General features: G+C 38.7%; 1 long non-coding RNA gene across 1 annotated transcript in view; it reads right to left on the bottom strand.

The window, feature by feature from the left end:
• Positions 1–24,030, bottom strand: part of LOC103134518 (uncharacterized) — a 94,717-nt gene extending 70,687 nt beyond the window's left edge. The window contains exons 1-2 of the long non-coding RNA XR_475844.1: positions 23,946–24,030; positions 23,726–23,805 (exon numbers count right to left, since the gene is read on the bottom strand). This is a non-coding gene — a long non-coding RNA (uncharacterized LOC103134518). The remainder of the gene's footprint in view (positions 1–23,725; positions 23,806–23,945) is intronic.
• Between the last annotated feature and the right edge of the window lie 750 nt (positions 24,031–24,780).

The raw sequence follows: 24,780 nt of genomic DNA, 5'->3' as shown, positions 1-24,780 counted from the left end.
TGAAGAAACAACTTATCATTACAGGAAAAATGTTTATCTGCTGTCATTGGTAACTATGCTAACTAGAATGAGCATTCTAGCTACAGCATAGCACAGAACGAGGGGGAGGGAGGTTGAGCAGCCACATTATGGCTTGACAGCACTAAAACTCTCCTGCCACTGGCTGGTTGTTGCTAGAGAGCACTGGGAGAAGGCAGAGGAAATAGATTTTTCACAAATTAAATCTCATGCCATACTTTCATAACATAATGACAGTTTTAACAAATATGCAAAACATATATTTTTTTTTAAATAAAAGTTAGATAGTGCAGCTTTAATTTCACTTAGAGGATGAGCGAGGGACGTGGGCTAGAGCTGCTGTTGACTCATCTGTTAAGTGTGGCAAAAGGTACAGGGACAAGTTAAATATATGAATATATTGGTAATTTATTTCCTTAATTCATTAAATGCTAGTGAAATGGACGCAAACAGTAGTCTGTAGCTAAGCTAATTATGCTAAATGGTTGATAATCTCACACAGTCTACCCACCTCTCGGAGAACCAGGTTACAAATTGACACTCTTAACTTTTTCTCTCTCCATCTCTCTATTTTTTTGAAAACCTGATTTTATCTTTTTTTTTTTTTTAGTAGCATAGTAACCGCCACAGTCGTTCTTGTCTTCAACTGACTGCTGCTGAACATCGTCACTGAGCAGGAACGAACCATTTCATATGGATCCAGGGTGATGTTCAGGGGAAAAGGTGTGCCTTTTGGTCTGGGAGTGGTAATATTTAATTTTTACTGCTAAAAGCAATTTTAGAAAACACTATATGATTAATTTTGTAATTAACATGGCCCCATTTTTTTTCCATTTCTCTGAACGAAAAAGAAAAAAAACAAAACCTAAGAAAAATTGTGCAGGGCCCCCTGTCACTAACTTTTCCCCCTATCCACCTTATTCCTGGGAGGCTTACTGGGGAAACGATTATGGGTCTTACTTCTGGCGCCCACCGGAAGTAACAGTATTTCACTGTAATTTGTAGGGTTTTTGGCTAATCTATATTCATGATAGAAGTTATATCTCTCTTTTTGATTATTATACAATACTTAGTAAAACTTGTTTACACACACGCCTTCTGCTATCAGAGAGCTGCTCAGTACAGAGGATCGTAATTGTGAGTTTAATCACGGGGAGCGACAAGAACACAAACGATCGTTACGTTTTGTAATGGAATGACCGTGACTTAACAGCGCTGCTAGCAGCTCGTTTCTCTGAAGAACTGGCAGTAAAAAAGAAGAGAAAAGCAGAGAAGCTGGTCAGGGTCTGAGCTGCTGTTCTGCGCCAACAGTGTAAAACACCAGAACTACATAATATTAGCTTGGTGTGATGTGAATTTTATTTTTCATTTGAATTAAAAAAAATAAAAGTCATGATTTTAATCATTTATATTATGTTTGGGCCAGCAATAATTTTTTATAAGACAAAATAAAATATCTGAGTTCATTTAGTCCATCAGAACCAGAACCTCGAGGTTCTCCGTTACTGAGCGTTGCTGCAAATCAGCGGAGAAATGACCACAGCTGCTGCGCTTCAGACCGTAATACGGAGAATTTCCCCACTTAACTAGAACTAAACCGAATCACACATTAACCTGTTTTCATTGCCTATCGACAGGTGAGGAAAAAAAAAAAAGAATTTGGCTAAAATTCTAAACTTGAACAGAGAACCCAAAATGCTTTACGTGTGCATTGTGTGGAAAAAGCCAAGGGAAGAAAACCAGCATCTATATCCAAAGCAACTGAGTCAGTGAAGCAGCTAACTATGCTAGTGCGGGTTATTTACGGCCATTTCTTCAAGTCACCATCCCTCCCCACATTAGCTGTCGGTAGCGGTAAAACAGTATGAACGAGTACAGAATGAGCTTCGGCCGCTACATCGAAACCATTGTTTAGTTTCAAAAATAATGACGTCAAGTACATCCTCGATGCCGCCCTCACACAACAGGGTTGCAGTACGGGTGGAACCGGACCGAAGCATGCCGTTCCATTGTGTGCCAGACCCTGCAGTGCAAAAAGGGCTTAAGATTAGTTGTATTTCAAAAGAGCAGAGGAAATCAATCATATGTTATTTGAACAATAACAATATTTGTTGTTGCTAAGAGATGAATGTGTTTCTTCTGGTAACCACGTGCCACAAAGTAAACATCTGATTTTTACGTTTGCAAAATTTTCCAACTCTAAATTTGTTGTGTCTAAGCAGATATAAGCAGTCCTTCAAAAGAGCATATGTTTTATAAACAATAATATTACTTGTTATTAATTTCATGTTAAGAGATGGGTGTTTTTTTTCTGGTAATGAACTGCCACGAAGTATAAATAAGATTTTTACTTTTGTGTTGAAAGTTTGTTTTATAATATATTTACCACCAATGACCAAAAAGAAAAAAAAAATTTCTTTTCTGCAAAAATTCACCAACTGCAGAATTTTTAGTATAAGATTAGTTGTATTTCAAAAGAGCAGAGGAAATCTTATGTTTTTTGAACAATACCAATATTTGTTGCTAATCTGTTGCTAAGAGATGAGCACGTTTTCTGGTAACCAAGTGTCACGAAGTAAACATCTGATTTTTACTTTTGCAAAAGTTAAAATCAGAACTCGGTGCATTAACATCAGTACAAACATTAGCAGGTAGTTCCTTTTCCATAGCCCTTTACCTACATTAAGCTGTTTAGCTTTTTTTTTTTTTTTTTTAATTAATCATGTTTGGCACACTGAATGGAGGAAGTCAATGTAAGACAACATGCTAGTGTTGTCTTACATTGACTTACATTGACTTACAGTGGCAGCATTGTTAGCCTCAATGCTGCCACTGGCAGCATTGAGGCTAACATTAGCATTTTGGCAAATTTTAATTTATACACTAATTTTAACATACTGAATGGAGTAATTCCATGTTACTCAACATGCTTGTGACTCTCCACATGCTATACATTGGTTTCCAACTGACAGGCACACTTTGGCAGGCCCCGTTTAAATTTCTTCAGAAATCATCTAGTTTTTGATATGTGATTCCCTTTTTATGTTGTCAGAACTTTAAATGATGTATCTAATATTGGTGGGAACATATCAAAGCTGAATCCAGAATCATTCATTAGCTGCCAAATACGTTTCCTGGAGTAAACTTAGCATGACATAAAGCATAGTGCGTTAGCTTTGTAAAATTCTCGCTTAATCATTTATTTTCACAAATACTTTTGTAGCAGACGCCCCCAAATGAAGGATTTTGGCTTTACTGATGAACAGTGAGGTTTTTGGGAGTAAACCCTGAGTTTCACCGTAAGCGCTGTATGCACAAACACACACACAAAAGAAGCTACAAAGAAACTTACAGTGTAAGCTACAAAAACACGCTCTTACAACCGTAACGTATCAACCACAACATGACGTTCACTACTAAAATGATCAACTCCAACTCAAAACTATGCCCTAGTGCAGAGGTTCCCAAACTGTGGGGCGCGCCCCCTAGGGGGGGGGCGCCGTGTCATTGCCGGGGGGGCGCGGGAAGCCGTCTGGATGAAAAATAAAAAAAAACATGAACACTGTATGCGCTGGGTTTTTACCTTAGAATGGCCAACTCTCTGTTATTCCTATGTAAATTTGATACAGTAGGGTCTTCCACACTTCCCATATTTGTGTCCTCTGTCACTTTTATCAGCAGTTAAAACTGTTTAATCCGTTGTTAACATGTTGTAACCTGTTTTTCCGAGCCGCCTTTAAACGCAACATGAGCGCTACGACGCTCGCGCTGGGTTTCCACCTGTGAAGGAGACCTGCTGCTGCTGTGCGGAGCTACGTAGGTTTGTGATAGAATCACGGCAGCAAACCAGCAAAACGCAAAAAACTTTTCACAGTTTTTCCTCCAAACTAACCGACTGAGTTGAGTAAAGCTGTTGGATGCAGGTAATGTTAGCTAAAAGATGACTAGCTAATATCAATACAGAACCTTAAGCTTAACAAGTACCTTGTAGGCTACTGATGTTGGTGTCTATTTTCAGCTACGTACATTCATTTTGCCCCCAAAGAAGTCGATGGCCCCTCCCCCCCCCGTTAATCCATAGGGGGTGGGGGGCGCAGAAAATGTTTGGAAACCACTGGGGGGAGCGCAGAAAAAAAAGTTTGGGAACCACTGCCCTAGTGTTTGTATACAATAAAGCAAATGCACAATTCCAAGCAATCAATAAAATAAATATTCTTATTTACAAAATAAACATACCTTGTGCCTCTATCAAGAGGGCGGCTAATAAGATAGATTTTACAACCTTGTTGAAGCTTGTTTTCCGTTCCTTTTGTCGGTTAAGCTGCCGTGGAAGCTCTTTTATCAAAAAGCATTAAATCAAAAACCGGAAGTTCGTCATATATTATACAAAATAAAACTAAGTAAATGCAATAAGTGCAGAAAGGGAATACAACAAATAAGTTGGGGTTATTTACAACTTTACTTTATCTCATTAAAGGATGATTGAGAAAAAAAAACATCCCTTAGCTAATTAATAGTTTTCATTTGATGATGCTAATTCTGTATTGAAATATTAAAAATGACAAAGACAATGCGTGACGGATTAAGTTGAACCTGTGCGTTAGCTTTTTTTTCAGATCTGATCTTCGTGAGGTCTTTGCCCACCTTAACGACATTAAAATTAGCAAGCGGTTTGTCCAGCTGTTGCTGGTGCTTATCTAAGAGAATGAGGCCGTATTTAAACACCCAAACATCTTATAGTAAGTACCTGGATGAAGCTGACCACAACAGTCTGTTGGGTCGTGCTAATCTGGCTTTAAGCCAAAGCACTTTAGTGACAGGTGGGCAGGGAAGCACCTGAAACAATAAAGGCAGAGTATGGTTAGGACCAGGGTTGTGAAGCACTCATTCAACTCTACTTACAGTATTCATAAGGTATTGGAAATTTGAAGCATAACTGGTTTATGGTTCACATTTCTAAATTACATTTGGAACAAATAGAAGACTTCTTTTAAAGGGGCAGTATTATGTATTTTCCAGCAACATTGTGCCATTTAATAACACAATCAAGTCACTATCTTACCTTCAGTTATTATAAAAATGCTGCATATATGTTTATCAAATATGATTTTGTAATTGAAATTGGGCCTCTGTCTGTTTAAGAAGCTCCTGCTCTTTCCAAAATGTCGCCTTCAGGAAGTCGTCTCAGCATTTCACCTCCATTATCCCTTTAACAGCTCTTATGATGAGCTCTCCTGTTTCGCAGTTCCACCAGGTGTTTGCTATTTGCTGCTGGCTAGTTTGAAGGAGCTGAGTGGGGGAGTCACAGGGGAGGGATGCTCTGTGAGGCAGAAACTCATAAGCTTGGAAACTGCAGCTCTGAGGAGGAGCTGCGTCAACGAAGGCGGGGCTACGCCAGTGGTGGGAAGTAACGAAGTACAAGTACTTTGTTACTGTACTTAAGTACATTTTTCGTGTATCTGTACTTTACTTAAGTAGATTTAATAATGGATACTTTCTACTTTTACTCCACTACATTTTACAGTAAGTATCTGTACTTTCTACTTCACTACATTTCTACAAAACTGTCGCGCTACTCGTTACATCCAAGTCGCGTTGTGCTTTTTTTCCATTAAAATGTGAAGTTCAGGGTCTTAGGTGGCGCCGTAAAATCCAAGCAATAACGTGACTTAGTGTCTGTTGTCACCCAGTGGTTTCCTCTGATGTCTAACTAATCGTCAGTAATGTAATAACGCTGCATAAATCATAGATATGGTGACATGTAAAACCAGCAGCGCTTTGCTTTCACAGACGGTGGGACTTCGTCCAACTTTTAGCGTCACTTGGAAGGAAAGCTTAAATAAAGGTAAGATCTGTGGACGTGATGCTAGCAAAGCTAGCTGTACTGACTGAGACATGTTGCATCTGCGATGAAAAAAAGTGTCACTCATGCGCTGAATTATTGTGTGGAGGTGTTGACTGAGGTGTCGCAAATATGGGACAACGCTGTGACCAAAGTCTGCAATAGTATGGTATGACATTCAGGTCCGTCCAGAAGATCCGATTCTTCTGGACGGATCTTTACTGATTAAATTTATTTCAGCTCTAAGTATTTAATATTTAGGTATTTTATGGGAATGTGGATCTTTCAGACCAATTTGAGAAGCGATTTTGATGGGTAAAACTTATTTTTTTTCTGTCACGTAGCGCGGGGTGCTGATCTTGGTCTTGATTAAAACTCGGCTACGCGGCTCCTTGGTTCCATGTCCTCCCCTGCCCTCCCTCTCTGTTGGTTTTCTTTCAAAATAAATGCCACTAGTGGCAAAAAAAAAAGAAAGTGAAGTTCATGCTATATTAGGACAGGAGACAAGATGTTTCCATCCCTGAAATTATGATGCATAGAATCAGATATTTAAGTCTAAACTATGTTACAGAGAGTAAACATAATAAAAACATGCTTTATCTGTGGCATTGTTCATTAAAATGACACATTTCTAATGTATAAAAATTAAATAGGATCGGTTCACTTAATGACATTGTATTAGAGATTAGGTATTATTCAGCAAGTACTTTTACTTTTAATACTTAAGTATTTTTAAAAGCCAGTACTTTTTTACTTTTACTTAAGTACAAATGTTAATGTGGTAGTTTTACTTTTACTTGAGTACATTTTTGTCTGTGTATTTGTACTTTTACTTAAGTAAATTTCTTGAGTACTTTCTCCACGCTGGCTACGTCCCACCCAGGCATTTTCCACAGCTGAATGGTTGCTATGGGAGATTAAAGGATTTCTCAAACACATATGAAAGTGTCAGTTTTATATGATACTGCCCCTTTAAACCTTCCAGAAAACCTGGAAAAATTAGATGTTTGGTGTGAGGCAATAAATTTTTAATTTTTTTTTGAAAAACTGACATTTTTGCCTTGACAGAAAACCAGCAAATCATTCCTACATGGAATCCTTCAGCTTTGAGGAGAATAAAGTTTCTCTGACAGGTGATCCAAAGTGCAAACAAAGGACGACAAGGTCTGACTGAAGTTCATGGTGACATGTTTGCATTCAGTGATCATATTGATTCACTATCATGGTGGTCCTATATATGTTTCAGTGTAAAGACGCCAACAGTGGCAAGGTTTCATTCATTGAATGTCCCAGATCATATTTCACAGTGAACACTGGATGTTTAAAATATGCATGAGGTATCACTGTGAAGGAGATTTTACAGTGATACCTGTTACAAGGTATTTTGGTAAATGTTATACTGAGAGAATAAATTGTCTCAAAGAGCCGCTAATGGCACTTTAAAATAGGCAAAATACATTTTCAAAATGCATCCCAGCCAGCATCGGTGTGTGCAGGAATAAATGCAGGGGTTTTTTAACAGTACTGTTCTGTTTACAGAGAAAAAACAGACAAAAAAACCCACATTTAACTTAATGTTTTGTTTGCATGGTTGTTATAGTGTGTTTGAAAAAAAAAAAGGCTTGTAAAGGTTTAAATGAAAGATGTGGTTTGTAACCACAAAGGTTTTTGAACTTTAACTTAAAGCTGCAGTATATAACTTTTATAGAAAATATATATTTTATTATACAAAAACATATTTGTTAAAATGACACAATGTCATGACACAGATAACTCCCATCTGAAGAAATGAACCACATCCAACAAAAACAATCAATCAGAGCCAGGGGGAGGGTCTCAGTGCTGTCAATCAAGTTTGTGTACTCGTGCTCAATGTGCTAATGACGGAGAAGCAAATGAACGTTTTTCCGCCATTGTCTGTAGCCATGCTAATTAGTGTTGGCATCTACTAACACTAACACACTGCTATCAGGAGAGGGGGTTCAGTAGCTCCGCATGGAGGGTGATTGACAGCATAAGACCCTCCTCCAGGTTCTGATTGGTTATTTCCAATTAGCACTGGGAGAAGGCAGAGGAGCTAGATTTTTTTTCCACAGATCATCTGTCTCACATCATACTGTCACAACATAGTGACAGTTTCAACAAATGTGTAAAAAAAAAAAAAAAATGTTTTGTATAACGGTTCCACACTGCGACTTTAAGTAGCAGTTATGGGTGTCATTTGACAGCCTCTTGTTGTTTTGAAAGTGGAGTGAGTGCGGGTAGAGTGTGGTAAATAAAGCTGTAAAGAAGACAGTTGCAACTTTCCTGCAACTGAGCTCTTCACTCTGGGAGGTATTGATTAACTGTTCCTTAAAGGCTAGTTAGATAAAGACAGTCGCTACTACGGGATGGATATGCAGCTGAGATGTCAACTCAGGACAGGTACAGAAACGTTATGAGTTCAGATGTTAAATGGAATCTATCCATAATAGTAAGCTTGGGTCCTATGGGCCACAGTCAGTATCAATGCACCTGAACTCTCTGTCAAGACTTTTCCCCGAACCAGCGTTCAGACACCGGGAAAAGATTTGTCCTGTCTGTGCCAAGTCATTATTTTAAAACGCATACCATTTTAGATTTCCTCATATTTCTGAGAAGTAATGTAAATTGGCTGACCAAACAGCCTAATGAAACAGCAATGATTGTTTTAAGGCTCTTTAAAAAAGGTCAATGGAATAATAATTGAGGCAAATTAACGCCCGTTAACTAGCTAGGCAGTTCCAAGGAAAAGGTTACTCGCACTTAGGGAAAACGCAAAATGAAAAGGATAATTTAAATAAAATCAGTAATTACCGCATCAGTCCTGAAGATGGATAAACATGAATGAATGATTTTGGTTAGATTACTGGGCATTCTACTTTTCCGGCTTCTCAGTTTTTGCAATTTTGAGAAAGTTGAACGTCTGATTTGCAATTATTTTATTTTAAGAACCTTTTTTTGTTATTTGATTTCAATGGACAGAGCTTGGTTTGCTTCTTCTGGGCCTTTGTTCAAAGATTGGTGTCCTTAAGCAGACAACATGTAAGTATTACATGTTTACATGGCGATCTATGTTAATTACCACAAATGAGACTCTTGAATAGCTGTAGTGTAGCAGCAGTCAGATCGTACACACATCACTGTGTGTTCTGGTGAAGTTTTAAGAGCCTAATGGTAGGAAAAGGCTATTTATAACAAAGCCAACACTTTCAATGTGGATACAGTGGAGTTTTTTTTTATTTTTTTGTTCAGGGATAAAAAAGCATACAGGAAGAAAACTGAACTAAAAATCTGAAAAACTGCTTCAACTTTAAAAAGAGACAGGTATTATAATAGATACTTCATCAGAGTTGAGACTGTCAGATGCAATGATGGCTAGCTGAAACCTTTCAGAAAAACTGAATGCATCTCTTTCATAACACCTTTCCAACACCCAGACATATTTCTGTTAAAAACACACATATTGACTTTTGGCCATGCAGAGAAGTCCAATATCTAACATAAAATGTCAAAATGTGTAAAAATATTCCCTTGAAGACGACTGTACTCGTCAGCATTAGAGTGGAATTAGTGGACCACGCTAACAATGAGAAATAAACACTAGATAAAGCTGTGCTCTGACATCTTTGAAGAGAAAACGGTATGTAGGAATACAAATCCACCAATTTACTGGGCAGTGTACGAATTGATTCAACAGCTGACTCCCAGTTCTGCTGTATTATTTAAATTTATTCAGCTTTAAAGAACTGATTTCTTCCTCATCACTCACTAAGGTTACCTTGAGTTGTCTTCTCGGCTGATTTCCGTAAAATCTTAAAATTTGAAAGAGCTGACGCAATTGTAGATTCACAACATAAAAACTCAGAACTCAGAAATCATCTACTTGCTGGGTTGTACAGCAGCGTAAAGAAATCTTCACAGAACTGAAGATTTTCCATTTAAGATAATAAACAAGATATTGAAAGAAAAAACAAATTATATTACATGGTTTATGACGCTGGATTTAATTTCACCTGAAACCAGAGGAATGTGTCCTTGAGGTGAACTGGCGCTATTCATCAGGAGAAACCATTTGCTTTTTTTCCTTCTTTTTTTTTAATTATGCAGATGCACCAGCTTTCGACATTTGACTATTTCACGGACCTGGTACAATTTGTTTAATGAGTACTGCTGTTGGACCTTCATAGTGTCCCCTGGGCGCATGTTGTCACCTGGGTCCCCGCTGAACGCCCTTGGCACTTAATTAATCAATAGATGTGATTGAGTGGCTTCTGTGCGAGAGACATAATGAGCTCCTGATTAAAATTGTTGCAGCCGGACCTGTAGACTCCGTCATGGCTTGCGGGTTTGCTCTCTTGCTAAGCTCTTCAGTGATGTAACCTTTCACAAACCGGACTGAAAGATAAAAGCAATGACCGATTTTTAAATATGTGCGGATCTTGACAAAAGTATAATTGTTAGGTTGTCCAGAATATTTTTATTGGACTGGGTAGACATAGAACGGGGCATATTCTTAGCCAAAATTTGGGTAGATCAGTAGGTATTTGGAGCTTTAATAAGGCAGTATTATTTGTTTTCGAGCCACAATAGTGTCATTTTATAGCACAATCAAATAACTATGTTACCTTGAGTTGTTACAAATACCCTGCATAAATCAAATATAACTTAAAAGAAATGTAATGCCTTGAAATTGTGCCTCTGTCTCTTTAAAAAACTCCTGCTCCTTCTGAATGTCCACCTTCAGGAAGTCATTACAACATGGCTCTATTAACCCTTCAACAACATTTTTACCAGCATTGCACTGAGAAGTAGCTCCTTAATGAGCTCAGCAGATGTGCACAATTCCACCAGGTGTTTGCTAATTGGTGCTGGCTAGTCTGAAGGAGCGGAATGGTTGCCACAGGAGATTTAAGGATTTCTCAAACTTGCATGAAAGAATCAAAACAACGCTCCAGGCATGTTTTTGATGAGGGAATGACACTAGAACATGATGTAAACAACAAAAGAAAAAATCTATTTTACATAACATTACTCCTTTAATAAATACAAAATGCATTAAGTACTGTTGTGATCCAGGGTTCAGCTGTCCGCTGAACCAATTCTGTGACTATTTGGCCAAGTACTTTGGATCACTATCCTGGTAAAAGACCTATTGTCAGAGTACAGCAAACTCATATTCTTAATGTCCAGGTATTTCAGAGTTTCCTCTTTTAGAACGTTTCCCGGGTCAGAAACCTGTCATAAAGACGGGCTCTAATAGTTGCTAGAATCTCCAAACAAAGATATAAATAAAATGGTGGATATGCATATGTCATGGAACACAAATGAGATACATAGGTATAAATGTTTACAGATAATGTTCTCTGTATATAGGCCGACTTTTTTTTAATATTAATTTTGTCTCTATGTCACTTTTATATGATGAAAACATCAAAATGTTTTTGATGTTTTTGTTTTGTTTATTGCTTTTGTGTTACATTTATTCATTAAAGTGTTACAGGGTAAAACTGCGGTAACAGGGTAAAAGATGTAGAAGTTCAGCTTGCAAAAACTTAAATAAATACTATTTAGTGGTCTAACTACAATGGCAGGGATATATTTTCCTTTCCTGCTCCACTGTGCTAAATACTTTACCAAGACGGTCATACACTTTTTCAAGTCAAATCCTAATATTTCCTCAGTTAATATTTATCGATTTACCATTCCTACAGTGGTTTGTTTTTAAGCCATTACCACCTAACTGATAGTGCTTCCTTCATTTCACTTATAAGCAATTTTAAAAGACCAAACACACATTTTGGAGGTATTTATGCTCAACTTTTGGTCTGAAACGCAGCACCCAGAACCCCCACAGTGTTCTGCCTAATTCATTCATTGCCTTCCAGCTAATTGTCTGATAACAGTGGAGCTGCTGCGGAGGCTCATATTCTAACAGTGATGGTAATTGCTGTGTACTGTATGAATAACTAATCTCAGCTCATGCAAAAATAAAAAATAAAAAACAGTATCAATTAAATACATTTGTAAATTACACAGAGCCTCAAAATGTCTCAGTTTTGGCTTGACTTCAGCATCGTCAAATAACTAACTGGTAATTAATGTAAGCGTAAACATGTTGTATCTTACGTTAATTAGCACTTGGGTTACTCATTTGTAAACAGAAGCAAGTTATTAACACTGTAGTAGAAGAGAGGGAGGGGGTTAATTTTGGGAGAGGTCCGTAGACACTTTTTCAAATTAAATTACTTCCACTGCTTTTGTTTTGTAGTAGTCTGTGTTCTTTGTGTGTTTAAACATATCAGATTTATATAAAGTTTGCAAATGCAGGAGTCGTGTGTTGTGGGCATGTAGACATACACAGTAATGTTTGAAAGTAACACTCTAAAAGGTGATACCTATTCTTATTTAAATTGAGTTTGTGTGGCATACTGTTGATTTAACTCAAGCAATGTGAATAACTGTCGTGGTTTGGGCTCGCCTTTGGTCAGTTTCGTTAATGTAACCCTCGTGTGTTGGTCCTCTCCTCCGTTATTGTTCAGACCTGTTTTCTGTTGCTTGATTATCTCCACGTGTATTTAAGTTCACCTGTGCGCCCATTGTTGGCTGGTTCCCCTGCTGTAGTTCAAAATAAGCTGTTTGATTTGCTTCTAGTTCAGCCTGTAAGTTCACTGATGTATCTTCCTGGTATTACTGTTACTGAGGGTAAACATGTAGTTAGCTGTTTTTTTTATTTCATGTGGCCACATTGGCATTTTGTTCAGATGTCAAAGATAGCACTGAGTGAAAAATAAACATGAGTTTTCTGAACTTATCTTTTGGTGTAGTCGTTTCATTTAAGGCAATCGGTTTCATAGATTCTGCTAAGTAAACTGTACTCGTCATACAAGTTGGATTAACCTGATGTAGCCAAGTTCAAATAATTTACTTGCTATTTCTAACTGGAAACAGCTTCACTAAACCAAGTTAATTTAACTTCACACAATGAAGTTCATGCAACAAGGTCTTCAGTAGACTGAACAAGACTGCTAAGTACAAAAAAGTCAACACTAATAGTTATACTTACGTTTTTCAAGGCAATTGGTTTCCAAGCTTTTTTTTTTAAGGTAAGGTCAAATTTTAGAGTGTACCTGCATCATTTACATAAAAAATGATTTCAGTCCAACACCACGTAATCCCTACAATTGTTGTTTTTATATATAGTTGGTCTAATTAAGTATGTTCCACATGAATGCCCCAAGATGCATAGACAAAATAAATATGCCACTTAATGAATCCCACCATATGTTACCGCTCCCCTCCCCGACACCGAGACGTCGCATCCTTCTTAACTTCAGCTAAGGCTTCCACAGTCTGCGGTTATATAAGTGAGAATCGTACATGAAGCTACTGAGAGATTCTCCAGAGTGAAGATTTTCCCAAACCACATCTGCGTAATCTGGCATCTTACCAATAACTCTGCTTCAGTCAATATGAGTCTGTGTGGATCACTGGACTCAGACCATGTGAAGGTCCATTAGCTACAAACACTCCTCTGGTCTAAATGCTGAGGCTTTTTTTCCAGCGTTTGGGTAATTTTCAATCAGTGGTTACATTTCTTTTTCAAAACATATTGTAGACACAATCCCTGATTGTTGAAAGGATGAGAACTGTCATCCTTTTCAAAAGTATTCACACCGCTTGAGCCTGTTTGTGTTTTTTCACGACAACCTATGTATTTTGTTGGAATTTAAAATTGAAAGGATGACAATCTCCTGTATGACTGGGGGGTAGAGGTGAAAGGATAGGTCTGAACTTTGACTGAGCAATTCTCGGACATCTAAACTCTAGGCTGGTCCAGCAGGTACTATTTCAGAATTGCCCTGCAGTAAATCTACGCTTCCTTTTAATCAAGTCAGGATGGGTCTATGGGCATGACAAAACATATTTATTACACTTTCTACACAAAAATTGTTCTTAGAGAATGAAATGTAATTTGCTCAGTTTTGCCTCATTTGAGCTCCTTTCAGCTGTTTTAAAACTGTCATTTTTATGCAAATAAGCTGTTGCTGACCACACTCCTTTCCCCCAAATCAAAGTTTACACTGATGCGCAATTGTGCAATGATACATCTCTGATGCTGAGTCTGACCCAGAAACAGAAGTGGGGCCTCCTGCGTCACCAACAAGAATGCAGCAAGTGGTTTCTGGATGGTAAGTCAACAACAAAACATTTGTCTTTTTCAGCAGCCATTGTATAGCGCACACAGCATAAAACCAACTGGCCAAATGTGTTTGTCTTCTAACTATGAAGTGGTTTGGGCTTGGGTTGCTAAATGAGGGACAGTGACCGCTGATTGTGATGCCACAATCCGCAGGTGTCAAACTCCAGTCAGGGCCACTGCCCTCCAACTTTTAGATGTGCCTCTGCTGCACCACACCTGAATAGAATAATTAGGTCATTAGCAAGGCAGCAGATAACTTATCTACACAAGAAGGAGGTAATTAAGCCATTTCATTCCAGTGTTTTGTACCTGTGGCACATCTAAAAATTGCAGGACAGCGTCCCTTGAGGACTGGAGTTTGACACCCCTGCCATAATCTGTATGTTTTTGAAATGTCTCGTTTTCTAGACCAGTGTTTTTCAACCACTGTGCTGCGGCACACTAGTGTACCGTGAGTGATCGTCAGGTGTGCCGTGAAAATGATCCAATTTCACCTTCCGTATTTTACAGACTATAAGCTGCTACTTTTTTCCTACACTTTGAACCATGCGACTTGTAGCACGGTGCAAGTTTTTCGGTGGATTTTTCTTCAACCACCAGGGGGCTCTTTACCAGGAAGTGAATCATTGGAAGTCAAAATTGGAAATCAAAGAAGAACTCACTAATTTTCATTTCGAACAAGCACATGCTAGCAGAAGGCACGACGGAGAAATGTTTTCAAACTCATATGATGCAGCTTCTAAGTTGAGGAGTGTCGATCTGGCAGTACAGGAGGGAAATAAAGCCGCTGCACGTAAACTCGGCGTGAACAAAACCGGATTTGGAGACGGAGAACTGCGTCCTTAATATATCCAGCAGTTATTAGGACGCAGCCCTCTGCTGCCCTCTGCTGGGACCTTATGGAAAACCGAGAGCGCTAGAGATACCAGCGGCCTGTAGCCCGGTGAGGCTGATATATGTAAGTTTCCAGGCGGCGGGTTGGAGGAGGGGGGTCAAACATTTGAAGGTGCGGTGAATGGTGCGCTGATAGTCCGGGAAATACAGTAATTGGTCTTAAAAGATTTTTCAAAAACGAATATTTAATTATCTGCAAATAACGCCATCTTTGAGTGTCTCTGCTGTAGTAGTGACTAGCGGCGCAATCATATAATTTTATTATCACTAGATGGCAGTAGGTACAGAGCATTTTACGTTTAAACAAGAGAATTAGTGTTGTGGCACTGTTCAGGTGTATTTTTTTGAAGTGGACATGTTAAGTGCAATTTGAAATAAATGTAAAATATGATAAAAAATACATTTTTGTGTTTATTTGATTCCTATTCAAGACACTTTGATAAGAATGACTTTATATAAAAGCGGCTACAGAGTATCTTTGTTTACGTTTTTGGTTGGTGGTGTGCCTTGTGATTTTTTCAATTAAAACAATGTACCTTGGCTCAGAAAAGGTTGGAAAACACTGTTCTAGACACCAAAAAATGCTAAATTATTGCAAGAAAATGCCTGATTATTTTTTGGTTTGTTTTTAGCAGTTGGATTGTTCCTACCAGACCCAAATGGGAATACATGATGCTGCTTTTTTGTTGTTGTTTTTTTTACTGATATTTGATAACAAAGATCTCTGGCTCTTGTACAACAACTGTGAGAATAAAATATACACAAGAAGGCTTGGTTTACTAATTAGGCAGCTTTTTCTTCCCCATTTTCACAGTGTCTGCTTTGTGATACTGCATTACTTAAAATCACAAGACGTTATAAAAAAAAACTGGAAAATCCACTTAGTAATTCACTCTACTGCTGCAGTTTTACTTTTTCAGGATAAAAAGAGGCTTCAGGTACATTATTAAAGTTAAGCACTGCAGTTTCAGGATTTACTAAAGATTTGTGTTTTATAAAGCAAATGACAGTTTTCAGTAGAGCAAAAAAAATAATGTTGCATCTGAATGTGTTGAATGATTTCAAAGAAATTTCCTTTAAATGTATCTTTAATGAATCCAATCAATCTGTGCAGTTAAAGTGAAAAGGCCTCGTTATGAAACAGTAACGCTCTGCTTGATCTATCATTTCAGGTAGCCTTTAACTAGGTAGAGGGAGCTGTATGCCCTTCAGCAGGAGTGAATGTAATAATTCTTAAAGACTAAAACAACATGAAGACATCCTAGTTAAATCCAGACACATGCAGTGACTGCACAATGTAATAAACTGCAGTGCTTATTGAGGTTATCCTGCTGTAATATCAGTAATCCGTTCTTTTCTGACCTTTATGTTATTTACAGTGACTCATCTAAAACTTTGTTGATTGCAGATTTTAGGTTCCGTATTTAACTAAATGACTGACCTTTTGTCAAATGAAGGTTTGTGATGACTTTAAACTAAATTTCTCCCAAAAGTCACATTTCAACTTACTGAGGTCGTCGTTGAGTTTCTTTTAATAACATTGTTCATGTTTAATGTTGTGTTTTACCACAAAGTGAGGTTACAGTGTACTTAATGAAGGATTTATAAGTTACAAGCTTCCTCTCTGACCTTGGATGGACCACAGGAAGAAAACAACAAACAGAATGAGCAAGGAGGAGGTGAGGATGAGGAGGGGAAGATGCCACATCTCTTCAAACAGGCTCCATGTTTATTTTGAACAGTGGCTCGTAAGTTGAGGGATTCAGGACACTTTAATGCTCATCAGTAACCAGAAGAGATCCTGGCATTAATGATTTACGGTCCGATCTCAGAGAGGCTACTGTGATGTTATTCCTTTGGACAAGAAAAACCATCTTTCGTGCTCCCAGGCTTCTTAAAGAGTGGAAACGATTGAAAATTTCACGAGGCGTTTACGTGACAAGCCTCAGTAGGTCTAAACGTGAAGACTATAAGCACATGGTTTTGAAATCACCACATGGACAACGATTGCTGTCTGGAAGACTTGTGGTTTGATAAAGACACTGTCTGCTGGCTGTGAACTAAATCAGATTCTGAAAATTACCATAACTTCAACTCCCCTTATAAGAGACTCAGAGTCCCAGAGTTTATCTGCATAGTGATGGACTGCTGGATATTGTACCCATGAACTTTTTATCCATTAAACTTAATTCCCCCAACATAAACAAGGACTTGGCAATCGCTGATCTATCCACTTGCTATCCATCAGCCTTTCAAACAAAAGACTAGAAAGCTTCAACGGGTATTGTGCAAGAAGTACAGTAATTAGTGAAGAGACTTTCACATTTTCCACAAAACACTTCCAGTGTCCGTGTCTTTTGTGAAAGGGGGTTGAAGTCAACCAGCCACCGTAACGCCCATATGAATCACCAACCAGTCAGCTGTCAAAGCCCCTGGACTGCTGACTTATGAAAGATTAAGCCATTGTTCCTTCTTGTGTATTGCAGATACAGCAATTCTTTCTGTACTAGTTAGCTAGAGTTTCAGGCAACAGATGCACATTTTGTATCACCATCTACCCTGAATGGACAAGTTGCGTTCACTTGTGCCAAGACAGAACAGCTCGATAGACTTGAGTTTTTTAGAGTTTCCTCAGCAGCTTTGAAGCAGAACCAAACAAAGATGTCACACGCAACAGATATTAAACGTCTAGGAGTTTTCTGATGGTCATTTATCGTGTAACCCTTTATACCGACCCCAGCTAAGTTCAACTGCACACCCCTCTTGGTTTCACAATGCCAGCCCAATTTATTAAATCAGTTTTGTCTGGGATAATTTCATTACGATTTAAAAATGACCTGAAGAACATTAGAGAGGGGTTCGCTTTTGTGGATTTTTGTGGCTTTTGCAAGCTGTGTGATCTTTTAGAAATTAATTGTGTTTTGGTTGGACAAATTCACCAAACGTGGCCAAACACCACTAAAAAAAACTCACCCTGACAGGTTTAGCTTGACTTTATTAAACACGTCTGAGACTCTTGAATGTCACAAAAAGAACAAGGTCAGCTGGACTTTTATTCATAGCTTAAACATTCTTGAGAAGAATATGTCCAGTTTAGCTTGACAAAAGTAACATGGAGTATCTGAAAAGCTCATTTGTTAAAACTCATTCTAATTTGCAGTGGTGGGAAGTAGTTACTTCCCACCACTGTACTTAAGTACTGTACTTCGTTACTGTACTTAAGTACAATTTTCATGTATGTGTACTTTACTTAAGTAGATTTAATAATGGGTACTTCCTACTTTTACTCCACTACATTTTACAGTAAGTATCTGTACTTTCTACTTCACTACATTTCTACAAAAGCATCGCGCTACTCGTTACATCCAAGTCGTGTTGCGCTTTTTGTCCGTTAAAATGTGAAGTTCAGGGTCTTAAGGTGGCGCCGTAAAATCCAAGCAATAACGTGACTTAGTGTCTGTTGTCACCCATCGCCTCCACCTTTACTCGCACGCGGAGCTCCAAGAAATGTGCAGTGGTTTCCTCTGAGCGGGAGAAGATGTCTGTCTAATCGTCAGTAATATAATAGCGCTGCATAAACCATAAGATATGGCGACATGTAAAATCAGCAGCGGTTCGCTTTCACAGACGGTGGGGACTTCGTCCAACTTTTAGGGTCACTTGGAAGGAAAGCTTAAAGAAAGGTAAGATCTGTGAACGTGATGCTAGCAAAGCTAGCTGTACTGACTGAGACACGTTGCATCTGCGATGAAAAAAAGTGTCACTCATGCGCCGAATTATTGTGTGGAGGTGTTGACTGAGGTGTCGCATTTATGGGACAACGCTGTGACCAAAGTCTGCATTGATATGACATTCAGGAACGATCAGATTCTTCTGGACGGATCTTTACTGATTAAATTTATTTCAGCCCTAAGTATTTAATATCTAGGTGTTTTATGGGAATGTGGATCTTTCAGATCAATTTGAGAAGCAATTTTGAAGGTAAAACTTATTTTTTTTGTGTGTCACGTAGCGCGGGGTGCTGGTCTTGACTTGGTCTTGGGTAGGTGGTCTTGACTACAACTCTGCTCTGTGGCTCCTTGGTTGCATGTCCTCCCTCACCCACCTTCTTTCCATCCCCTTTCTGTTGGATTTCTTTAAAAATAAAAGCCACTAGTGGCAAAAAAAAGTGAAGTTCATGCTATGTTAGGACAGGAGACAAAATGTTTCCATCCCTGAAATTACGATGCATAGAATCAGATATTTAAGTCTAAACTATGTTACAAAGAGTAAACATACTTTATCTGTGGCATTGTTCATTAAAATGGCACATTTCTAATGTATTACAATTAAATATGATCGGTTCACTTAATGATATTGTATTAGGGATTAGGTAATGCATTCAGCAAGTACTTTTACTTTTAATACTTAAGTATTTTTAAAAACCACTGCTTTTTTTACTTTTACTTAAGTAAAATGTTAATGTGATAGTTTTACTTTTACTTGAGTACATTTTTGTCTGTGTATTTGTAATTTTACTTCAGTACATTTTTTGAGTACTTTCTCCACCACTGGTAACTTGTCATCTCTAGTTAAGGAACTGCACAAGTTTAGTCTCCCTGTCACAACACTCTTCAAGCACCCATGTTGTCATTAGGTCAGCTGGTGTCAAAAGTGCTTGTCTTCTGCTTCATCAAGACAAGCCCAGGAGCATTATTATGTCTGGACGCATAATATCACTTGACATCTTTAACCTATTATGCTTCACAAGCTCATCCTGTCAAAACACTTCCTACATAAACCTAGAGATTCTTGAAATTTTTCTTCCTTGGCTGAAGCAACTTCAAGAAAGAGAAGTCTTCTTATAAACTAAACTGGACAAATTCCATGTTGCTGTTATTTTAGGCATATATTTACAGAAATTCTCTCTTTTTATATTATAATCAGGCACAATCAGCTTGTAATTGTATAATTTTCCCACCAAAATCCACACTATGTGGATGGCAGACACCCAAAGCAGTTGTTTTGTTGTTGTTTGTTTTTTTGTGAAAGCACCTTTTATGCAACATGTGGCGTTCCATTACTGTGGCACAAATAACAACATAACATGTTGGCGCTTTATGTGACTTACAGGTCTGATGCTTTTATGTAATATTTTCCAAGTGAAATCTGACCAAATCAAAAGTTATGAAAAAATTAATCCCTGTATGCTGTAATTCCCTTAAGAATATAACTCTGTGCAAAACAACTTGTACCACACAGTGGTAAACCATGTAATTTTCAACTGCTTTTCTCTGCTGGGGCACTTTTTACACAACAGAACAGTTATGGCAACATGTTCTTGCACAGTCCCAGCTTTAAAGGTGAAACAGAGATATATTTATATAAATACTACTTAGGAAAAAAATATCTGCGCTGTACAAATGGCAATGCTGTGAAGGGTGTGAAATGGACTTTTTTGAGATTTATATCATGTTATAATGTTACACCCTCATCAAAAACAAACCTAGAGTGTAGCTTTGATTCTTTCATGCACATTTGAGGAATAATGAATAATGATCTGACCACTGATCAGAATAATATTAAGCTTAGTTTTCACAGAAGTTAACTGAAAGGGAACAGAAAGTAGTAGTTTGTAATGAATAACTAAGCTCTATACTAAGTTTGGTTATTTTACAGAATTAATATAATTATATTAGAAAAATACAATCAGTTTAAGTGCATGTTTCTCTGTTGATATTGCTTTGATTCTGTAGGATTTTGCAGGGTTTCTTTTTGCTTGTTCACAGCTCAGGCTACAGAGAACAAACAACTGTTTATGAGAACAACTAGGTCAAGGTCGCAGTCGGACAGCGCTGGGTGGGTAGCCCCCTGCAGAATTCGTTATGGGGTCAGGATGTTTGGGTTTTGTGGGATGTGAATCGAAGGGCAAATAAAACAACTGACTGCTTAAAGTTTGCCCCTGGCACAACACTAAGCAGCACATCCACACGTTTATAAAGACAACCTTTAGCTTGGACATGTGTGTATTGAAGTTGAAACTTCACCCAGTCACTAATGTTTGGTCGTGACGTAATGCGCCATTTTGACGCTGTGAAGCTTACCGGAAATTGTCTGCGCTGTAGACAACCATTCCTCACTGCGAAGAGAGACGTGTCGAGCCGAACTAGATGGCTGTTAATGTTAATTCAGTATTTGGAAATGCCACTGCTAAAGCTACAGGCAGACTACAATTCTAAAATAGCACAGGGAATCAACTTTCAAAACTTCTCCTTCTGATTCTGATTGGCCCGGTTAAAAATCTACTGGACGAATTCGAGTCATTGGAGAAAGCCCGGACTGAGCGGCGCAGTGAGACTATAATCGAGCAGAATTGATCCAGGCTATAGTTGTTCTGTTCCTAAAGTAAAATCTTAACTTACCCCTCGTCTATGTGTGTCCTAAATATGCCACACTGGAATCACCCCACACTTCAAATTGACTCCCAAGTTCATATATTAACTTCCTTATATATTCATATTCGTAGTCACACCTACAGTATGACTAATAAACTACCTAGGAAACTCATCTCTTTCGATGAGAGCTAACCGCTGCTCCAGCTTCTCTATTAAACCTGCCACAACTTATTAGCTTGTGGCAGAAAACAACCACCAGATCAGTAAATGTCTCATATATTCTTATTTAGATGTATCCCTTGGCCTACATCCAAATTAAATACAAGTGGATGTCTGAGAAAGACAGTAGAAAGAGTTTTCCAAGACAACGTCACAACATAGCAGTTTCCTCTCGCTGTCAGATTCAGGATTGCTGGATGATATGGCCAAAGTCTGTCCTCCCAAACAATCCACAACGGATTTTCCTCAATCAATATGTATGCCACCAATAGGCCCATTTGAGCTGGTGTAGGAATCATGTGCACTGGAACATGAACATGGAGATGAACACAATATCCAAAAATGTCTCCAAATGGTGACAAAGGCAGTAGGGTAATAAAATCAGAGTGTGGAGAAGATGGAGAGAATGCTGCACTGATTGCTTCACCAATAAGGTAAAAGCTTTTGGTGGCGTTAGTGTGACGGTGTGGAATGGAATCTGTCTCAATTGAACAGCAATGATTGTCCTAGCAAGACACAATCTCAGTGCAAATATATCGAAATGAGATTCAATGCCAAATAAAATATCTGCAAAGTCTGAACTCAATCCCAGATTGCAATGCTCACCTTCACAGAGTGAACTTTACCAGAGAATACCTCCAGAATGTGGAATGGGACGCTATCCCTACCTTATCCTTATCTTAAATTTACTCCTACGTCCCAGTGAGTTTATTGTTGCAATAATAAGTCACAATCAGTTTCTCTGGTAGGTAACTCGCACACTGTCCAAACGTGGGTCTGGAAATGTTTCAACCTTCCAGTTCTTACCTGCACTGCAACAGATTTCCTGCTTCCCTTAGTCACAGATTCACACAGACCTACTGTGGCCATTTACATGCTGCAACGAGCAACTAAATGACACTTCTGGATATGCCAGAGAGTAGAAGCTGGCATTCCCAGGAAAAAAAAAAGAAAGAAAAAAAATGTGACACTCTATTCTGCAGAGTGAGATTTAATGGAATCTCAGCAGATCTTAGATGTCTTTGATGCATCTTACAGGGCTCAGAGCTGGGAAAGACGGGAGGAAGAGCACCTTAAAAAATGAATGAACTTGGAAATGAGAAGGTTAACATGATTTATGCTGAAACAAAGTGTGTGTGGGTGCACGAGGGGGAGCTCATTGTAATAATGGGAAGCTGCCACAGAATTCATTTGTTCAGCGTGACATTCAGCGCAATGGAACGCTATTCATCTTCATCGCTCATCACCTGTCCTCGAGTCTATGAATGACAGGGAAGCCGCCGTCGCCTGTATAATTCCCACTGCCGTATTATGGGCTCACATACATATGGCGGCATTCTGTCTAATAGAATCGTTGGAAGGCCGCCGGTCGAAAGTGATGGGAGAGAGATGTCACAGCGTCGGCTATGGAGCCGCGCTCTGTGCCGAATCGGTGGTTTAGAAGCGTTTTTTTTTTTTTTCCTTTCTGCAGCTTATCTAAGTGGCATGTCTGGGCGGCTAAACAAACCACAGAGGCAGGTGGCATGTCTGCACAGCGAACATCCACTTTAGAGTTCAAAGATGTAAAGAAGAAAAGGAGTTCTCTCCCTTTCGATAAAAAAAAAGTGCTGAACAGGCATGTGTTTCAGTACATAAGAGTGCTTTCACACTGATGCAGGACTTTGAAAAAATGTACAAATATGTTTACTTCACGTTCACGAACGCCAACATGTTTGACTTGGATTCAATGTGATGCAAAACAAACTAGAGCATAACTGGAGAAGGCGTGGTTTATTTTCCTCATAAATACACACTCAAACAATTTACTATAGGTATGTGTGTAATGTTGCTTTTTACGTGCAGACATCTTTCTGTTTGATAAACAGGATTTTCTCTACATGTAATTGATCGCGAAGCACCGCCATGGCAAGAACAAAAGCCGCCACACCTGCAGATTTTTAAAAATATGATAAAACAATGTAAAGCATCTGAAATATGTATATACATAGCCTATTTGTGAGCACTTATTTTAGCCATAATCAGAGCTGAGGTAATGTTACATGGAAATGCTCAATGTTCTTCATTGTGACGCAATTCCCTCAAGTTCTGAGGAATATTGGAAATGTCATGGCAGCCTGATTGCTCATCATTAAGTAAATATACATACATTACACTCACCAACACGCCCCATTCCCTTTTGGAGAATACATCCTCTGACAGCATGGCCGCCGAGCTCAGTCATTTCCGGTTGGAAGCCCCTTTGAACGATTTGAAAGGAATCGGGGGAGAATAGAGAGAGAATCATTTCACAGCTCCACTGGCTCACAACAGAAACCTTCCTTTTGGACCAAGTGTCTCTCCAAACGCTGTGAGTGAATAAAAAAATTTAAAAAAACACCTGTTTATATCCGCGTTTGCTGCTACAGGTTGCTAAACGTCGTGTGCAGCTGAGGACTGTTGTTTTGGGATTCTGTTGTTGTGGATTGCCTGGAAAACGCGGAGTGGAGATTTCTTTTATGCTATTTTTCGGCTGGAATGGACTGGCAAGAGAAAAAAAAAACTTGGATTGGAATATTTTTGTTTGGAACTCAGATGGGCTCTTTGCACGTACGGCGCTGACGTCACATCCGCATCAACGAAATGCGGCTTACTTGCTTCCGCTTTGAGTGACCATGACCGCAAGGAAAAACAAAATCGTACTTCATAAGCAATTTAAGCAATACCATGAACACTGTTGTGTTCCCCGGTGCACAGCGTCTTCCGTATATAACGGGTGTTTAAGTGTTCATGGATTTCCAAGCGATCCTGACTTAAAAAGACGATGGCTTGTAAATATTTGTCGTGACAAATTCAAGCCAACACCGCATAGCAAAGTTTGCAGCCTTCACTTCACTCCGGATCAGCTTCTTCAGCCTAAAACTGCTGGTGGGAGAAGAATGGTAAATAAAGGAGCCGTCCTTGTGTTATTTCAATAGAATCACTTCTGTGTTCAGCCTGAAAGAGCAAGTGTATAGGAACAAGTGAGCAGGCAGCCGAGCAGCTGATCCGCCTGTGCAATGCACTTCTGCAGATCACGATTATTGCTCTGTCCCAGAACCAGCTGGCCTGGACATGGAAATAAATTAAAACGAGAAATTAAAAGAAGAAATAAAAGTCCTGACAAACTAGATTGAAGAACTGAAAATCCAATCTACCTTTGGATTTCAAAGGTAGATGATGACATCCGATTTTAC

This window comes from Poecilia formosa, unplaced genomic scaffold, assembly GCF_000485575.1.
Source record: "Poecilia formosa unplaced genomic scaffold, Poecilia_formosa-5.1.2 Scaffold17, whole genome shotgun sequence".
Lineage (NCBI taxonomy): Eukaryota > Metazoa > Chordata > Actinopteri > Cyprinodontiformes > Poeciliidae > Poecilia > Poecilia formosa.
Note: the sequence above shows the minus strand (reverse complement) of the source record. Positions and strands in the feature narration are given on the sequence as shown.